The sequence below is a fragment of the Battus philenor genome, unplaced genomic scaffold (assembly GCF_028537555.1).
Source record: "Battus philenor isolate CCGP_79_NKW_IND1 unplaced genomic scaffold, ilBatPhil1.0.hap1 SCAF_13, whole genome shotgun sequence".
Lineage (NCBI taxonomy): Eukaryota > Metazoa > Arthropoda > Insecta > Lepidoptera > Papilionidae > Battus > Battus philenor.
The window spans coordinates 13,700,398-13,717,037 of record NW_027181675.1 but is presented as its reverse complement, the minus strand read 5'-3'; the positions used below and the strand labels follow the sequence as shown (position 1 = coordinate 13,717,037).

The 16,640-nt window shown below is 30.2% G+C and overlaps 1 protein-coding gene across 1 annotated transcript in view; it reads right to left on the bottom strand.

Moving 5' to 3' along the window:
• Window positions 1-16,640, bottom strand: part of Cht6 (Chitinase 6) — a 166,065-nt gene that overhangs the window by 143,537 nt on the left and 5,888 nt on the right. The window lies entirely within an intron of this gene.

Sequence of the window (16,640 nt, the reverse complement as noted above, 5' to 3'; positions counted from 1 at the left end):
TTTTTAATTGCATACCGTCGAACGGATAATTTTTCATTTGCATAATAAATAAATGTGTATAACCTACCAACTTGCCTCTTACATAAATACTTTACATTTTATTGGTCGACGATTGCGTCATTTTCTTTAATACGTATCGTATGTCAAAAGAATATAAATTTAATTGTTCATTAAACAATTATTTAGTAACTGTCCTATTAAATAAACTTTTAAGTGTAACATATTTTACCAATATATGCTGTAAATGCCAGTAAAAACTGCATTGTTAAATGTAAATAATATGAACAAAAAAATATCCAACATTTCCATTGTAATACACGAATATTCATAATTTTTTCAATATTCTATCCAGATGAATTTAAACTATGATAATAATTATTTATAATTTATTCCTATGTCCCCAAGATAGAGCAGAGGGCTTCAACAGTATGACGCCATTCCGAGCGGTCTTGAGCCTTGAGCTTTACTTCGCTCCACATCATTCCAACTGCCTTCACTTCTGCAGTGATCGTCCGCCGCCAGATTTACTTTGGGTGACCACGCCTTTACTTTCCTTGAAGGTTCCATTCTAGGGCTTGCCTCGGTATGTGATCATGGTCCCTTCGGAGCGTGTGGCCTATCCAATTCCACTTGCGGCGTTTGATCTGCTATTCTATCCGCATCTCACCGCAGCATTTCCGGAGATCGACGTTGGAGATTTTCTTAGGCCAGTATATACTATAATATTAAAAACACAAAAGTGAACAAGATTTATTTACAAACGTGTTTTTCTACGCAAAAACCGTGCAGTCCTTTTTTACACACCTGCGCGTCAAAATAATCAAATATTCAATAAATTTCGTAATACACGATTATATAGTTCATTTTACGATGTTATGATAGTTGGGGGAATTTGATAAATTTAGAAACAAAATTTGAAATATTTTTGATTCTTATAAATTATCTAAGATTTTTTATTGTAAAAATCTTGTTCACGTACATATATTAATGTTTTATTCTTTGAACAAAGGTAACCCAGTTGTAGAAGACTGAAACCTGCTATCACAATTCGCCGGTTCGATATCCGAAATAGTTTTTGATCAAAATGCGTGGAACTTGATTTGTTGACTCATTTATATGATTAATATTATAAGGTACACATTTAAAGAATAACCGTTGAATTTCTGGCTGGTGGTAGCTTACTACTTATACTGTTAAAATAATTGACGATTCAAAGGCGCATGTAATGCCTTCTTGAATAAAGATATCTTGAATTTGAATTTGGAATGCAATCTTATATAATTCACACTTTTTCCATTAATTATATAGGTTTGCCATATCTCACAAGCAAGTTTCACGGAATGGACAACAGCCTACCCTGCGTACCATACTACCACACTGCGATTGCCAACCCGCCTGCCAAGCGTTGCAATTATGGTATGTCTCCCATAGATATTTTAGAGAAGACATGTACCTTGCAAAGACGTATATAGGCTGACAATATCTTTTTATACCGACTTTCTTTTTTTTTCTTAACAAATTGAATATGATATGTTACAAATGTTAATAATCCAATATAAAATTTCCTCACAGTGTTAGTTACCGTACTCCTCCGAAACGGCTTGACCGATTTTTACCAAATTTTATATGCGTATTCAGTAGGTCTGAGAATCGGCTACTATCTATTTTTAATACCCCTAAGTGATAAGGGTGGTCCACCACTAAATTTTTTATTTTATTTTTTATACAAATTTTTTTGTTTTTATTTCTTTATGATACAACATACAAAAATACAAACAACTCTAAACTTTCACCCCTCTACGATCGATCCTTATTTTTTATTTTTTAATTAAAAACTATTTTTTTTGCAAAGCTACGTTTGCAGGATCAACTAGTAAGTATCTAATTAAAATGTATGTAGTATGTCTTACTCTAAATAAAAAAATAAAATAATTATCTAATTACTACATTACGTGTGTATGTTTAACAAGGGTCGTAGACTTACAATGCTGTTGGTTATCGTGTGAGAATGTTACACAGATGGACCTTGCGATGGAGAATTTGTTTTGTCTGGTTAGACCTTGTGACTTGCCCTTTGTTATTAGTTAAGTATAACAGAACAGAACAGAACTCTTATTTATCGCCAACATATTATTTATCTATTTTTTAATCTATTTAATTTTTTTTCTACTCTGCTTCGCAAGGTGTTATATTTGTGGAGAAGAAGCAGAAAGAAACTCCATAACAACAATTGTCTTAACAAAGGTTAACAATACAGATTCATATACACTCTATCAAGTATAGCGTAAATTAAATCAGAATAATTAAACGACATCACTGCCAAGGATTCTTATCATTTAAATATTCGTTCGTTGAATAATAAGCCATTTCTAGAAATTTACTTTTAATATGCATTTTGAATTTTGTAAATAGTAGTCCAATAATATATTGCGGCACCTTTTAACAGACTTTAAACAAAATATTGCTGAATTAAAATTTTGTTTTGTGTTTCTAAAAAAATAAGTGCAAAAAAATTTATTTTAGTATATTAATTAAATAATACAGATCATGAACCAGCTTGCACAGCGTTGTTAAGGCTGTAGAAAGACGTTGGATGCAGGCTGCCGTCAACAGGTCCTATTGGAAATCATTGGGGGTCGCCTATGAAAAGCAGTGAATATTCAATAGGCGAAATGATAAATCAATTCCATTTTTACAAACGGGGGCCAGATTCTATTTTTAAAATTAACTGATAACTCAGACTCCTTTATCCAAATTCCTTTAAAAAGGGCTTCAAATATCTATCAATTTAAAAATATTGGTGTCTAGTAAACTTGGCATAATTTTCAAAAAGGCTTTGTGTAATGGCAAGTTAATGCTTCCTAATTAAATACTACAACAACATTACAAGTTGATACACGGAACTTATACAATGTGTTGAAGGCTCGATATAAAAACATGTCTTTAAAAAATAGGATTATATTTTAGACCCCCATTTCTCTTCCCTTCCCGACATCAAAAACAAAAGAGATATTTTCGTAAATCACTTTGGGAATATAATGATAGAAGATGTTATCGCCGCTGTTTAAAAACAGTGGCAGAAGCATAAATTGAAACAAATATTTCATTAAATATGGAATACACCAAATAACATACAAATGAAAACAGTTAAGGAGCGCACGACAACCTTACGTGTTTCCCAATGGGGACCCATGCCCTACAGGTGGGCAATTTAATAATTAAGGTGGCAATTTGAACGTGGACTCGGCACGAGTTTAACCCTTTCGATTTAATATAAAAAATTATATGTTACATGGGAGGGCGTAATTTAAGAAAAGCTGAAGCATAGTACATAAAAGGTTAAAAATATAGCTTTGTACCAATAACAAAAATACAATAATAAAGATTACAATACAAGTAGATATAGAAGAAAATATAGAAAGCGAATGTATTCGGGTATACGTTAGTTAGTGAAGTAATATTTGTCTGTAATGTTATTTATATAAGATAATTATTTGCCTGTCAAATCACCTTATGTAACATGTCATTACGATTATATTCACAAATAGTAGTGTTACTTATTAGACATTTTATTACATGGTAAATGAAGCAATAAACGTCACCTAAGTCCGACATAGGTATATGACATATGCCACGACATATGCCTACATATGAATAACTAAGTTTCCATGAATAGGCCACAATTTTCAGTTGTAAACGATAAGTCGTAAGAAAAAAGAAGCTATCATGTTACTCTAACTAAATTGCTATTACGTTCAATATCTACAGTTTTCACTAACATGTAGCTATGTGGCCAATATGCGTAAACTTTTTAGTCAAAATAGTCACTTATACAGGCTGCTCCTTAAGAAAAGCTAAGAAAATTCTTTCGCCCATTATCCGATCTAAAAATTATCATTTCCGTCTTTTTCTCGCATAACGCACATCGCGTGAAAATCGTGATCAGCTTTCTCGATTCTTTAATCATAGCACTTATTTCAGTTTCACTTATATTCAATGCGAAACAGCTACATTTATCATAGTAATGTTTTAAAATCCTTTAAGATAACACTTACGTAATTAAATATAAGTAAAAATCAAACATTAAAGTAAACGTGTAAAAAATATTAAAAGACAAGTTGTTAAAAACATCTATTAAATATTATATAATGAAGTTTCAAATCATTGCGACATAGGATCGCCCGCGGATTTGTTTGCGTAATTTAATTCGATGCTATTATTTACATTTACGCTTCGCCGAATCTCGATTGTCGTTCGTAATGTCTTGATTAACCTTTTGCGATTTATTTTTATTACAAATGTCATTATATTAGGTTAATCTATTTCCTATTTACGGGTCACTGTACTTATTTACACTTTATTGTGCATAAAACCTTTTTATATAAAAAAGTAAATGTAGCAAAATAAAAAGAAAAATAACTAAAGAAAAAAATGAATTTACATACAGGTACAAGGGGCGGTCTTATCGCTCGAGGCGATCTCTACCAGACAACCTTGGTGGAGATGAGAGACATGAAGGATAGGACAGTTTAGGGTGTACATTCATACAAATATATACATTACTATACACATATACATATGTACAAATATACACATATACATGTTAATATGTATTATACGTGGAAAAGGTATTACACAAATACAAATTAATTGGAATATAAATATAATACCTACATGCTACTTAAATATTACAATGAATAAGACAAAAGAGTTTTTATTTTCATTTACATTTAAAAAACATTAATCTGAAAAAGTTGAAATATTATTTTATTAATTTTTACAAAATAATAGATCTTATATTGTTAATCATATTGATATATTGGTAGTTATATAAACATAATATTTACGTGTAATGAATTTATTTATTGTTTTGTTGTTATAAACTAGTTCAAGTTACATTGTTTGGAGACTTTTTTTTTAAAAAGTTGTACAGAACATTATTTTTATTTTGTGCGAGTATAAGCTAGAACTCTGGTGAGATGCGGATCCTCTCAACCTAACTTGGAACTGACTCTATCAACATCCGATGTCCCTCGCGTAGTTCCAATCTTTCTAACAGCTTACGCGTCAAAAGAAAATCCAAGAAATAGATATTATCTCTTGCTTAGTTAGCGCAATGATCTGCAATCAGCCATCTGCTGTGTTTTATCACTAAACTTTTATTTTGTTTGTGTCATTGCTAATATATGTATTTAGCTGGTGGAATTAAGTTACTACCAAAGCAAATAACTGTTCCTTCTGCAAGGTGATGAACATGTGGCGTCAAAAATAGTAACGAAATTGTGTATTGACGTATTTACAATGGCAGCGGCTATATGACAAATCATCTTCCAAATTTGAATGAAAGTAAAATAATAATTTAAAACATAATTATTGTGGTTGTAGTGGCCAGTAACATATAACATTAATGTTGCAAACACAATAATAACCATATTTATTCTAAAAAAATTGTTTTAATAAATCTTATATACATTCCTAATCAATTAAAATAAATAACTTGATAAGCGTAACTCTTGTAAAACATTGAATTTCGAATTGATTTGTTACGATGTTCGTTAAAATAACGGAAAGTGAAAAGAATTGCCTAACCTTATATTCACTTTCGCAAAGTATTTGCACATCATAACAATACAAAGTAAATTATTATCCGTATAAAAACTTTCACGAGGTGAGTGTAAAACTCACTAACTGTCAATTAATGTACATTATTCAAAAATCATTGATTTAAATAATAATAAATATCGTAACTAATATATAATAAAATAAGAAAAAACTTTTTCGAAATTCGAATTATTACATATTAAAATTATTTTATTGTTCACTTTCTTCCCCTGCAGTCTGTAGTGCCAGAAGTTATTGGGCTGTCGCATTCCAATTAAAAATAATAATATAAATATAACATACTACAGGGTGAATAAAAATAGGTGTAAAAGCTGCTGTCATATGACCTATATATAACCAATCAACCTGTATGTGAATTTATAAAAAAACTAATTTATATTATTAGCAGTAGTTAAAAGATAAAGATTGTTACGTGTGGTTATTCATCGAGGGTTCAACTCTCGCGAAAACCAAACTAACGAAAGAGGATAAGCGCCATATGGAAACCTTCATATTTTAAAACCAAAGATCAGAACGACGTATCAATCAAATCAAATCATCTCTCGAAAGGCAAGCGAACGTACTAGACAGATAACCTTGTTGTAAGTTGGGGAGGTCTTTGTTCAACAGTGGACGTCTTATATCTAAAATGATGATTATAATAGAAAGGAGGCATATGTCCAACAATAGGAAATTTCAAAAGCTGACTACTTTTTTAAATATTCTTTATTTTACACGCTAAAAATATATACATAGTTACATAATAGTGAAGAAAACTTAGTGTCATCACACTAAGTAATTTCTTTCAGACAACCACAGTATGGAAACGGTAGAAGTATAAATAACGGGTAAGTAACTTGTATAAAACATACATATATATGTACATAACATATAAACTTATTATAATAAATACGGAATAATACATTCAATAAATACAATAAAAAATAAAAATATAAAACTGACTTATACCGCACTAACCTTAGAAATAATAAAGAAATAGAAAAAAAATTAAAGGAGAAATAATCAATGATCTAGTAAATATTTCTTAACCATTTTCTTAAACATATCGCTAAATCATTCCACAAACGAACGAACTGTGTTGTAAAAGTTTTGACCATAAACGATGAAGAATGCAATAAATTGTTAAACTTAAAATTAAAACACGTTAAGTATTGTCAAAAACAAGACAAAAACTTAGTCGCATCTCTCGCTTCCGCGAGTTATTTCAAGTTACGTGAAGGTGAATCGGTGGCTATAAATTTACGTTCGTTTCTTATGAGAAACAAGTTTTATTTTCAGGTTATAATTTATAGAAATAAGTATTAGTCATGAGGAAAAAATATGGCGTCGTGAGTCCTTATGTCGTTTCCCTGTTGATTAAACGATATGTTCCTTCACAAGTAGAGAATATATCGTTAGGTGATATTGTATAGTTTACACATTATATGTCATTTCTTAGGTGTCATCTAAAGAACTGAGTTATTAAGTTCCAGAAACAAATAACTCTCTATATATTCATTTATATATATGTGTGTGTATCTATATATTTATGTATATATATATAAATAAACGTATGTGTGTGTGTGTGTGTGTGTGATACAGTTTGAAAACAAAATTCAAAGCAAATGTCATTTAAACATCTATTAAATAATCATCCTTAGACACAGACAGACTTTATACCCTCTTGCGACTTTTTACACTATGTTATCATCTTCAACTTAAAGTTACCATAATCAAAATTATGCTTAACTAAAATATTATCTAAACCACACACACACACACACACTTATGTGTATAAATATATATATATATATATATATATATATATATATATATATATAATACTAAATGAAAAATTTAAATGTTTAAGTAATCAAGATCGCGGATAGTCGCTGGGTATGGCCAGCGAAAAACCGGTGGCGATATTTGGGAAAGCCTATTCCTTGCGAAGAGCGTCTGTTGGCTCATATAATGATAACAAGTAATTTTAGTTTAATGTATACGGGAGGTATACATATACATATGATGGTATTAGTATGTTGGCAAACAGACCATTGTTTCCATTTCTCTATCGTTTTATTCCATAGACGTCCGCTCAAGACATAGGCCTGTCCCAAAGATATATGGTGGATATACTATAATCACCAGGCATGGCTTGGTTAGCAATAGCAGTGTGGTATTGTATGCAGAGAATGCTAGTACCAATCCTTTGAAAAATTATGAGCAGTCGTAATCCTATATAATTCACAGTGTGAATTACATTAGATTGTATCATAGAAATCACCAGATCATAAGTGACCATAATCAGTATGTTACGTTAATTTATATCAAGCACGTAACACGAATTATAAATAATGTTGCATTCAAAATAATACATACAACTATTGAACGCATAAATACATAAGAATTTTAATTAGCAACTTGTTTGTAACAAGTTTGATTAATTACCGACTTACCTACTTTCGATTTAATTATTAAGGACGGTATAAATGATTGAATTAAAACAATTTTTACAAGAACAGTTGCTGGTAAACAATTATTTATTTATTTAATATTCCTTATTGAACACTTTAAGATACATTTAATAAATTTTACAATAATATACAAAAAAGTACAATGGGCGGTCTTATCACACAAGGCAATATCTTACAGACAACCATAGTATGGAAAAGGTAAAAGTATTAATAATGGGCAGTTTACGTGTACAAAAAATACATATTTACAAACAAACGAACATAAACATACATAAACATACATAGACATACATAGACATACATACTTAAACATACATACATACGTATATAACATAATAAATAAGGTTTGGAGGACATTCGATCAGTATTGGTTCGATCGTACTTGCCTCAGAAAGAAACAGATTATAAAACGAAGTATAAAAAACTTTACCTAATTATTTCTTAATTAAATAATTAAAAACAATATAACATTGTATTTCTACTTTCGACTACAAGGCATAGTATTAACCCAAAGATATCTAAAGTGGTTATACTATAATCGCCACACTTGGTAGGCGGGTTGGCGATCACAGTGTGGTATTATTATATGCAGAGGACGATGCTGCCTAACCTCTGGAATCTTGTCTGTGAGCAGTGATGTGAGTTATGAAAGATTGTATGCTAGGAATCGAATCCACGCCTTACGATCACAATTCCTAGTCATTTACTACTGTGCTATCACTGCTCATTATACTGACATTATTAATATAAAAGAATATTTAATTATTATTTTAGCTTAGCAACTTTAATATAGCAGTGTAGCATGATTTTATATGTTTTGTGTAGGGCGTATGTATCATAAGATACCCGATGCAACCTTGTCATTTTTTGGTACAAAAAAGATATATACCTATGTAAAGCTATCCATAGCTATTAAAACCGGTCTCTGGACCGATTCGCAGTAAATTTAAGGCTATAAATACGTTACAATGAATAATGTTTTCCGTGACACATGAAGCAGGACTATGGAATTAATAAAGGACCTTCGAATACCTTGTCGTCCGAAGGCTTTATAAATCTTCAATAAAAGTCAATGTTTTCCGCAACATATCTTCTTGTTTACGCGCATCTTGAACTTTTGATGTGCTTTTTATTCATAGTATGATCTGAACATATATTAAATAAAATTGCTTACTTTTTTTAAAACCTATGTTTGAGTGATTTATTATATTTTAAATTTTATTTTATAATAAATTTCTCAAACTCAAGCAATAATTACAGGTTAAAATGAAAAATATGATACAAAACAACGTATAACTTGAATCAAAGAAAACGCTTCATGCATCAGGTAAAAAAATTAGATTATCAGCAAGGAAATGATCTCCATGTAAAAAACTGTCCAATATAAAAACAATAAAATAATTAATAAAATATGTATAAATTTGTAACAAACCCATTGACACAAAATCAAATAAATAGAAAATAGCATGTGACAAACTATACCCCATAACATTTACGCGCTGAGGCTTTTGTTGAATTTAAATGTTAGTAATAAATCACAGACATCGATTTTGAATTGAAAAGAGAGTTGACATCAAGCTTAAAGGCAAAATATATCACTGGCGCTATTCATTTGGGATAGGCCTATGCATTGAGCGAACGTCTATGGGATAATACAATAAAGAATTGAAAACAATGGTGTGTTTGCCCAACATTGGGAAAAATGACTAGTACCATCATATATATATATATATATATTTGAATATTAGATTGAACAAGTTATCGAACAGTTTCCAATAAATATTATACGAGTAATCATATATTAATAATGTCTCAAATTTATAAAAGAATACACATAAAAAATATTCCTAAATATGTCCCTAAGCACAAAACTTGTAGACGGCTCTGCTAATACGGCTATTAGGTTCTTGCGTCGAAAAATTGCGAGAAAATATGAAAAAAAAAACTTTTATTTTCTTATATAGGAGATTCAATGACAAAATTAAAAGACCTATATCTAACCGTCAAACATTTGACGTTAATCAAAACAAGAAAATTGCGCGTTAGGGTGCAAACAAAAATATTTTCTACCATATATGAATAATTTTCAATCTCCGCAAATTCGACCAAATATCTTCCTATAGTGTGTATATATCTTACATATATACACACTATAGGAACTATGCATATATCTTATATCTATATATATGTATATTATATATCCTTCTGTGAGTGCTATTATTTGCGTGCATAACTACACTTTTCTATTTACTCGTTTCTCCTACTCACTTTTCTACTAATCGTGTCAATTAATTATGATATTATTTAGTAGTCTTACAGTGAATAAAAGAGAAATTATTAATATTTGAAATATTTTTTTATAAACTCTTTTTATTGTACATACAATTAGCTTATCGAAGTTAGTGGCAGCAACTATTTATAATATCAATTAAAATTTATTTCTAACCAATGTACTTTCTATACAAGAAAACAGCAGAAAGTTTTTTTATTGCCTACTAAGACATTCGAATTTCTTTCGAAATATGTACATGTATATTCTAAGCGCTGACAAGATTGTCAGCGACAGCTTACCTCGTCGATTTCCTTCGAGACGACCAGTTGACATTGCACGTGGCCGTACCCTTGACTGGCACGCCTTTCTCTACTTATCGATAAGTGAAACTATTCGTTATAACTGCTATTTATATCTTATGATATGACCGTAGTTAGTCCTAGTTAAACTTTGCTATAACAGAAATAAATTAAATATGTTAACACTAATATTGAAAATGAGAAAACTGTGATATAGGTATGAGATGTAAAATTAACTAAAAAAAGCTGTGATATATATAAATTGTATAAATAAGCAAAACTACAGTAATTAAGGATGGATGAAAGGATATTATTTTGTGAAGAATGGAAGAAGAAATACAGTTAAAAATGTAATAAACCCCTGTTCCCAACATAATAGAGGGGGTGACCGAAAAAAAAAGTAAGTAATCAATACTTAGAAAGGGAGATCGAAAGTACTAATTTGAATAGATGTATGATAATTTTTTTAATGTATATTTTCTAAAGTTTTCCCACCGATTTATAAATAAAATACTTCTCCGTGTGTGTGTATAAAAAAGAACAGAATTCACTTATCAATTTCTGCAGTTTGAAACTCCGCAATCAAAGAGTCTTATCTACAGGATGATTGGTTATAGGTGTAAAAGCTATGAAGAAGTTAATCGATCAATAAAAGGCTTTAAAGCTTTCATACCTATTTCCATACAGGATGACTCTAAAAATATATTACATTAATTATTTTTTTCTTTTAGAATTTGACAGGCCAATAACCTCTCCCGACACAAAGTCAGTGGTAGATAGTAAACAGTAACTAATTTTAATATATTTAATACGAATTTCGAAAAAAAATGTTGGTATATAATAATTACGTTTTTTATTATTTTGATAGTGTGTACCTTGCCTTAATTGATAGCAAATAAATTACACATTCAGACCTTTACAGATTTTACATCTATCACACTATATAAGAAGTCTAGTAAGCGACAACCATGGGACAATATAGCTTGCAGACGGTGTATTTTATATTTCTAAATCTGAAAAACGGTGAATAATGACCGACTATGACAAAGTTCTTTCAAAAGTTGTACATCAAATAATTTTGTACCACAGAAAGGGGCTCGTACAATCTATAATATTTGATTTTAGTTTATATCAAATTAGGTCTTTCCGATATTCCCACGTACACAAATAGTCAATATATATGATCCAAATTTGAAAATAATAAATATATATAAATTATCATAATCATTGTTATAACTGTAAAGTGTCCACTGCGAGAATTATGGGAGGTTTATCAACAGAGATAGAGACTGCACGTACATGAAGGCCAGGTCATCTTTCCTTGTGGATAAACGTGCTACAGCACTTGGCGTTTCGTGGTATCTACTTCAGAACCCTAAGGTTCTAACTTGCCTATATACTGAGCCATGTTGGTAACTGTTTTATAGGAGTCTTCTAGAAATTCAATATTGTAGAGTACATGCCGAGCATTGCCCTCTTAGGGCTTATTGGGAGACTATGAGATTACTAATGGGGCCCAAGGGTGAAAAACAACATTTCAACGCCACAGTTATCACTGGTATAACAAATTTCATTTAACTTTTTTCTGTTTTTATATTAAACCGTGGAAGAATTTATATTGAATTACCGATTACGTGTATCTATGTCACAGCATCTGAATTGATGCCGTCGCAACAGTGCGGGTGTATCGCGTTGCTGGGTGTTGTGAAATTGTTACGCGGCGCATATCTGGGAGAAGTTCGCTGCTTTTTGCCTCCGATACGAGTACTTTTTATTCGTAGAATTTATTTGTTACGAATCAACTTTGGTTATATAACTATGTTATTATATACTTTACTTTTATTTTTCTCGAATATATTTATTTATTTTACAAGTTTAAACATTGATGTGGATTTGTTAATAAAAATTACGTATTTACAAAAAATAATTATGAGATAAACATTATAATAAACAATTAAATTATTAATAACCTTTTGGTAATCCGTTGAATAAAATACTGAAATTAAACTCTTTAATTAACTTTTATTGCAATCTACATTTTAGGCTTAACAATTAAATTATTGCATAAACAATTTTATGCTTTAATATTAGCAACATATATAAAAAATAAATATATAATCGCATATACTTAACACATCATGATTTATATATATATAAACGAACACCCCCTTGCTAGGTATTGAAATATATCGATTTTTTTTCTCAAATATCAAAATACAGAACTCTCTCTTGTATTAAAAAGGTTTTTTTTTTTAATTTCATATCTCCTCCTTTTATACATACTTCCCTTTTAGCATGAAAACAAATTTAGTTTTACTATCTACTCGTATAGTGACTTGGGCCGGGCATACTTTTAAAATTATATAACAACTACTTTTCACAAAAAAAAAATTTAGTACAGTAACAGTAAACTTCTTCGATTACTTACATTATTGCTAGGCTTACTATGTTTCGAGCCTATAATAATTTTAAATCTCGCGATTTTACAATGTAGTGACGCTGAGACGTACATAAAAGTAATGTCGTTTCTGCGCATGTCGACATTTGATTGTCATTTAGTAACTCAATACGTACTTGCAAGACGTTGTATACTAGATGGCAAAAAGTTATTGATAAAGAAGGTGAGAATATATTATTGATTAGTATTGTTAAAAATGTATTCGTGTGAATTTAACTTTAGCAAGCGATATTACTTTCCGGTGCCCCTAATATATACATATGTGAATTTAGGCTGAATATTATGTTACCTTTGCTTTCTATTTTTATTTTATGACAGATTACAATGTGGAGATGTCAAAGGAGCAATAAAAAGATGCAGATGCAATTTTTTGGAAAATTTATTTATTTAATAAATCTAAATATTAGTCGCCTATAGTTTTAATCTGGACCTTCGATATATGTTTTCTACTACACGGAAATTTATTTAATTTGGACTTAATCTTTTATATAAAATTTGTATGTTTATTGCCCGTGTCCCTTTTCTAAAATATGGCTAACAGCGACGATGTAACATAGTTAACAATTGTGTATTTGTTAAAAACCGTAACAGTGTTTGATTTTAAATTTAACTCGGCGAACGGTAGCCGTTCCGGGCAAATAACGCGCATGAAACTTCCGTGACGACGCGCGATTCCACCGAGATATCTTCATGTGACTACACGCGATCGACGAACGACTACCATTTCGCATATCGCCGGATAAACATAGAAGTACGAACATATCTAATGTTATACAGACTTATACTTTTACTTCCATGCATAAATGCCGTCTTAATGAAGTTCACGTGAAAGTTTTTAATCTATGCGAATATAATTGACATGTCAAGATATCCAGATTCTGAATTCAAAAAATTATGCAGAGTTATTGGTTATAGATAACATTTAATGTGATGATTTTATATCTCATTTGCTATCAATAATAACATATAACTTAATGTAATATTAAAAAAGGTTTTTAGAAATTCGAATGAATTCCGTATTCAAAATAATAATTTTGTATATATTTTGTCTCTGCAGACTTTCCAATTTCAATAAAAAAAAGTTAATTAAGTTAACATAATTTAGAGTGATTACAAATTATTTAAATTTTAGGAGATTTAAGGATGTAAATATATAGCTCACTTGTTAGCAAAAAGCTAAAACACACCTACTTTATATCACCCTGTATAAAGTGATCGCTAAAGTAAATGATATTTAATTGTAATATGTAGCAATCCGAATATTGAAAACGTTTCTTCTTACTATATAATTATTTCGTTATTTATTATATCTGAAAATATTTACTTTTGGATATCGCGTACTATTCATTAGTTGACTCAAAGTTAGCTATTCATTCACTCCTTTAAAGCTTTTACCACTGTAACTAATCACCTTGAAGTAAAAAATACATTTAAAAAACTCATAAGTTAAACGGTTTTTTGATACCCATATTGTGGTGTTTGTGAAAAAATATGTACCTAGTCCGCCATATTGGAACGGCGTCGATCTTGAATTTTAATTTTTGACATAATCATCGAGTTTTACTAGTATAGCCCTTTCATTTGATACTCATATTGAGGGGGTTAAGGAAAAATATGTAATCCGCCATTCTGTATCGGCGGCCATCTTAGATTTATAATGTTATTGATTTTATTATATCGTATTGTCATCTAAATTAAATGTGTGTACCAAATTTTAGATCAATCTGACAACGAGAAGGTGCTTAAATTTCAATTTCTAATTTTGACCCAAACAAATAAATTCTGTACGAGTCAAACTAAATAAAACCGTTTAAAAATTGTGGAATAGTCTTTATTGGACACAACCTTCTGACATGCAAGTAACCTAGTTAACTAATAAACATGCAACATGATACTAGTATTATAACTTGTTCTTAGCTACCTCACCGCACTTATGTATGCAATGTTCTACATTACGTTATAGAAAAACCCGTATATAAAATATAAGGTTTTAACTATACACTAATACACTTGAATGCTACAGTTTAAAATTTGTAATATATTTCAGAGAAAAATAGAAATTCGGCATTTGAAATGAATCAATGTATTAATTCAGCAATTTCAAAACTGGAACATTTTCTAACGCGTTGATGTCTTTTATATGAAAATTTGTATTATGATGAGACGATACCGTATCAAATATTGTATAGCGAAAATATTTAATATGTTGATAAATTGTAAGTTTAACTAAATAAAATATAGGAAGCGAAAGAAAAACATTCATAAAAGTTATTTTACATAACGTAATTTAATATTTCGTAATATTATATGACTGTCGTTACGAAGTGACGAAATCTTCCGAACAAAAGTCAATTCTGCCTTAAGGATTTTAGGTCGACTTTCTATTGAAAAGTGTGGTTAAACCTCTTAAATATACGCTCTTACTTTTGTCGTCGTATTAAAACAGGTTTTTGAAATTTAATCCGCCTTTTGTTAAAAATAAACATAATACCTTTTCTTTTCAACGAAAAGAGGTTTAAATTTGATCTGTTTTAATAAGTAACTATCAATTATGCTATATCTATTTAAAAGAATTTTCCACTTATATACTGACTCATCCCGGTATTTCGAGATCCATAATACCGCTTAGAAACTTGAAGTTTGGTAGGAATATTTTGGCCGAGTAGAAGCCTATTTTCCGATTTTGTGAGATTCGACCAGTGAGCGGGTTGAGAGGAGTTCGTTAAAAATGAGTATTTTCAAATTATGAATGCTATAAGCAAAAAAACTACATATTTTTGGCATATCAAAATTACCAAGAATGTGTTGAATTTACACTGACCAAAGGCAGTGTAGGCAGCGTGAAATAAGTTGGGAATAGCAAGCACTATATTTATACGTAGTGCTAGTAAGAATTTTTTTTATTTTACTATTTCTTCACTACTACAAAAGTAGTAAAAAATATGATTATGCTTACATTATAGTTTTCGGCTTTGTTACCTTATTGCCATTTACACATTCCACAGGCTTGAAAGGGCAGGGCGCGTAAGGCGCTTAACTTAAACCACGTTTACGTAACTTAGCTCGCGAGCTCCCTAAAGTTCCTCAGCGCGAGCCGTTATATCACATGTGTTATTATTGATCTATCCCTTAGATAACCGACAACATAATTAAGGTCCCAGAATGTCGGTGGATGAAGGCAGCGCATGACATGGTAATAGTGGTGATCTCTTGAGGGAGAACTATGTCTTGCAATGAACGTCTATCGTCTATTTTTATAAATCGACATCATGAGTTTTTGTTTTAAATAACTTGACTTTCGACATGTAACAGTTTCAGTTCACACAACCACTATAAAAAATTAATGACTGCAAACCAGTTCGATCGCATAATTTCACGAAAACCACATGGATAACAGCTGTTAAATCATCACCCTCGTGATGGAATTTTACACCACCGGATTATTTTCAAGTAAGACATTTCGACTATCGACACATTATTTTTCATTTTATTATAATTGTCTAATTTTAATTCTAATATAATAACATATAAAAGAT